Below are 5,175 nucleotides of genomic sequence, written 5' to 3' on the forward strand. Positions count from 1 at the left end.
TTCCCTGGGAGTGTGACATTGACAGAGCGGGCTCAATCTGATCTCCCCTGGGTGTGTTACATTGACAGAGTGAGGTCATTCTGCGATTCCCTGGATGGATTACATTAACAGAGTAGCGTCAGTCTGCTCTTCCCTGGGTGTGTTAGATTGACAGAGTGGGGTCAGTCTGCTCTTCCCTGCGTGACTCACATTGACAGAGTTGGGTCAATCTGCTCTTCCCTGGGTGGGTTACATTGACAGAGTGTGGTCAGTCTGCTCTTCCCTGGTTGGGTTACGTTAACAGAGTTGGGTCAGTCTGCTCTTCCCTGGGTGGGTTACATTGACAGAGTGGGGTCAGTCTGAAATTCCCTGGGTGTGTTACATTGACAGAGCGGGGTCAGTCTGATCTCCCCTGGGTGTATTACATTGACAGAGTGGGGTCAGTCTGCTCTTGCCTGGGTTTGTTACATTGACAGAGTGGGGACAGTCTGCTATTCCCTGGGTGTGTTACATTGACTGAGCGGGGTCAGTCTGATCTCCCCTGGGTGTGTTACATTGACAGAGTGGGGTCAGTCTGCACTTCCCTTGCTGTCTTACATTGACAGAGTGGGGTCAGTCTGCTCTTCCCTGGGTGTATTACATTGAGAGCGTGGTGTCAGTCTGCTCTTCCCTGGATGTGTTACATTGACAGAGTGGGATCAGTCTGCTCTTCTCTGGGTGTTTTACTTTGACAGAGTGGGGTCAGTCTGCTCTTCCCTGTGTGTTGCATTGACAGAGTGAGGTCATTCTGCGATTCCCTCGATTGGTTGCATTAACACAGTGGGGTCAGTCTACTCTTCCCTGGGTGAGTAAGATTGACAGAGTGGGGTGAGTCTGCTCTTCCCTGCGTGTGTTACATTGACAGAGTAGGATAAGTCTGCATTATCATGGGTTTGTTACATTGACCGAATGGGGTCAGGCTGCTCTTCCCTGGGAGTGTTACATTGACAGAGTGGGATCAGTCTGCTCTTCCCTGGGTGGGTTACATTGACAGAGTGGGGTCAGTCTGCAATTCTCTGGGGTTGTTACATTGACAGAGTGGGGTCAGTGTCCTCTTCCCTGGGTGTTTTACATTGACAGAGTGGGATCAGTCTGCTCTTCCCTAGGTGTGTCACATTGACAGATTGGAGTCAGTCTTCTCTTCCCTGGGAGTGTGTTAAATTGACAGAGTGGGATCAGTCTGATCTTCCCTGGGTGTGTTACATTGACAGAGTGGGGTCAGTCTGCTCTTCCCTGGGTGTGTTACATTGACAGAGTGGGGTCAGTCTGCTCTTCACTGGGTGTGTAACATTGACAGAGTGGCGTCAGCCTGCTCTTCCCTGGGTGTGTTATCTTGACAGAGTGAGTTCACTCTGCTCTTCCCTGGGTGTGTTACATTGACAGAGTGTGGTCAGTCTGCTCTTAACTGAGTGGGTTACATTGACAGAGTGGGGTCAGTCTGCTCTTCCCTGGGTGAGTTACATTGACAGAGTGGGGTCAGTCTGCTCTTCCCTTGCTGTCTTACATTGACCGAGTGGGGTCAGTCTGCTCTTCCCTGGGTGTATTACATTGAGAGCGTGGTGTCAGTCTGCTCTTCGCTGGATTTGTTACATTGACAGAGTGGGATCAGTCTGCTCTTCTCTGGGTGTTTTACTTTGACAGAGTGGGGTCAGTCTGCTCTTCCCTGGGTGTGTTACATTGACAGAGTGAGGTCATTCTGCGATTCCCTCGATTGGTTACATTAACACAGTGGGGTCAGTCTGCTCTTCCCTGGGTGAGTAAGATTGACAGAGTGGGGTGAGTCTGCTCTTCCCTGCGTGTGTTACATTGACAGAGTAGGATAAGTCTGCATTTCCATGGGTGTGTTACATTGACCGAATGGGGTCAGTCTGCTCTTCCCTGGGAGTGTTACATTGACAGAGTGGGATCAGTCTGCTCTTCCCTGGGTGGGTTACATTGACAGAGTGGGGTCAGTCTGCAATTCTCTGGGGTTGTTACATTGACAGAGTGGGGTCAGTGTCCTCTTCCCTGGGTGTTTTACATTGACAGAGTGGGATCAGTCTGCTCTTCCCTAGGTGTGTCACATTGACAGATTGGAGTCAGTCTTCTCTTCCCTGGGAGTGTGTTAAATTGACAGAGTGGGATCAGTCTGATTATCCCTGGGTGTGTTACATTGACAGAGTGGGGTAAGTCTGCTCTTCCCTAGGTGTGTTACATTGACAGAGTGGGGTCAGTCTGCTCTTCACTGGGTGTGTTACATTGACAGAGTGGGGTCAGTCTGCTCTTCCCTGGGTGTGTTACATTGACAGAGTGGGGTCAGTCTGCTCTTCCCTGGGTGTGTTATCTTGACAGAGTGAGTTCACTCTGCTCTTCCCTGGGTGTGTTACATTGACAGAATGTGGTCAGTCTGCTCTTAACTGAGTGGGTTACATTGACAGAGTGGGGTCAGTCTGCTCTTCCCTGGGTGAGTTACATTGACAGAGTGTGTTCATTCTGCACTTCCCTGTTTGGGTTACTTTAACAGAGTTGGGTCAGTCTGCTCTTCGCTGGGTGTGTTACATTGACAGAGTGGGGTCAGTCTGCTCTTCCCTGGGTGTGTTACATTGACAGAGTGGTGTCAGTCTGCTCTTCCCTGGGTGGGTTACATTGACAGAGTGGGGTCAGTCTCCTCTTCCCTGGGTGTGTTATATTGACAGAGTGGGGTCAGTCTGCTCTTCCCTGGGTGTGTTACATTGACAGAGTGGGGTCAGTCCGCTCTTCCCTGGGTGAGATACATTGACAGAGTGGGGTCAGTCTGCTCTTCCCTGGGTGTGTTATATTGACAGAATGGGGTCAGTCTGCTCTTCCCTGGGTGTGTTACATTAACACAGTGGGGTCAGTCTGCTCTTCCCTAGGTGTGTTAGATTGACAGAATGGGGTCAGTCTGCTCTTATCTGGGTGTGTTACATTGACAGAGTGGGGTCACTCTGCTCTTCCCTGCGTGTGTTACATTGACAGAGTGAGGTCAGTCTGCCATTCCCTGGGTGTGTTACATTCACAGAGTGGGGACAGTCTGCTATTCCCTGGGTGTATTACATTGACAGAGCGGGGTCAGTCTGATCTCCCCTGGGTGTGTTACATTGACAGAGTGGCGTCAGTCTGCTCTTGCCTGGTTGTGTTACATTGAAAGAGTGGGGGCAGTCTGCTCTTCCTAGGGTGGGTTACATTGACAGAGTGGAGTCAGTCTTCTCTTCCCTGGGTGTGTTACACTGACAGAGTGAGGTCATTCTGCGATTCCCTGGATGGGTTACATTAACATAGTGGGGTCAGTCTGTTCTTCCCTGCGTGTCTCCCATTGACAGAGTTGGGTCAGTCTGCTCTTCCCTGGGTGTGTTACATTGACTGTGTGGGGTCTGTCTGCTCTTCCCTGCGTGTGTTACATTGACAGAGTGGGGTCAGTCTGCTCTTCCCTGGGTGTGTTATATTGAAAGAGTGGGGTTTGTTTGCTCTTCACTGGGTGGGGTACATTGACAGAGTGTGGTCAGTCTGCTCTTCCCTGGTTGGGTTACGTTAACAGAGTTGGGTCAGTCTGCTCTTCGCTGGGTGTGTTACATTGACAGAGTGGGGTCAGTCTGCTCTTCTCCGTGTGTGTTACATTGACAGAGTGTGGTCAGTCTTCTCTTCCCTGGGTGTGTTACATTGACAGAGTGGGGTCAGTCTGCTCTTCTCTGGGTGTGTTACGTTGACAGAGTGGGGTCACTCTGCTCTTCCCTGGGTGTGTTACATTGTCAGAGTGGGGTCAGTCTGCTCTTCCCTTGCTGTCTTACATTGACAGAGTGGGGTCAGTCTGCTCTTCCCTGGGTGTATTACATTGAGAGCGTGGTGTCAGTCTGCTCTTCCCTGGATGTGTTACATTGACAGAGTGGGATCAGTCTGCTCTTCTCTGGGTGTTTTACTTTGACAGAGTGGGGTCAGTCTGCTCTTCCCTGGGTGTGTTACATTGACAGAGTGAGGTCATTCTGCGATTCCCTCGATTGGTTACATTAACACAGTGGGGTCAGTCTGCTCTTCCCTGGGTGAGTAAGATTGACAGAGTGGGGTGAGTCTGCTCTTCCCTGCGTGTGTTACATTGACAGAGAAGGATAAGTCGGCATTTCCATGGGTGTGTTACATTGACCGAATGGGGTCAGTCTGCTCTTCCCTGGGAGTGTTACATTGACAGAGTGGGATCAGTCTGCTCTTCCCTGGGTGGGTTACATTGACAGAGTGGGGTCAGTCTGCAATTCTCTGGGGTTGTTACATTGACAGAGTGGGGTCAGTGTCCTCTTCCCTGGGTGTTTTACATTGACAGAGTGGGATCAGTCTGCTCTTCCCTAGGTGTGTCACATTGACAGATTGGAGTCAGTCTTCTCTTCCCTGGGAGTGTGTTAAATTGACAGAGTGGGATCAGTCTGATCTTCCCTGGGTGTGTTACATTGACAGAGTGGGGTCAGTCTGCTCTTCCCTGGGTGTGTTACATTGACAGAGTGGGGTCAGTCTGCTCTTCACTGGGTGTGTTACATTGACAGAGTGGGGTCAGTCTGCTCTTCCCTGGGTGAGTTAGATTGACAGAGTGTGGTCAGTCTGCTCTTAACTGAGTGGGTTACATTGACAGAGTGGGGTCAGTCTGCTCTTCCCTGGTGACTTACATTGACAGTTTGATTTCATTCTGCACTTCCCTGGTTGGGTTACGTTAACAGAGCTGGGTCAGTCTGCTCTTCGCTGGGTGTGTTACGTTGACAGAGTGGTGTCAGTCTGCTCTTCCCTCAGTGTGTTACATTGACAGAGTGGGGTCAGTCTGCTCTTCCCTGGGTGTGTTACATTGACAGAGTGGGGTCAGTCTGCTCCTTCCTGAGTGTGTTACATTGAAAGATTGGGGTCAGTCTGCACATCCCTGGATGTGTTACATTGAGAGAGTGGGGTGAGGCTGCTCTTCCCTGGGTGTGTTACATTAACACAGTGGGGTCAGTTTGCTGTTCCCTGGGTGTGTTAGATTGACAGAATGTGGTCAGTCTGCTCTTCCCTGGGTGTGTTATATTGATAGAGTGAGTTCCGTCTGCTCTTTCCTGGGTGTGTTACATTGACAGAGTGTGGTCAGTCTGCTCTTAACTGAGTGGGTTACATTGACAGAGTGGGGTCAGTCTGCTCTTCCCTGGGTGA

Source organism: Chiloscyllium punctatum, unplaced genomic scaffold (genome assembly GCF_047496795.1).
Source record: "Chiloscyllium punctatum isolate Juve2018m unplaced genomic scaffold, sChiPun1.3 scaffold_195, whole genome shotgun sequence".
NCBI classification, from domain to species: domain Eukaryota; kingdom Metazoa; phylum Chordata; class Chondrichthyes; order Orectolobiformes; family Hemiscylliidae; genus Chiloscyllium; species Chiloscyllium punctatum.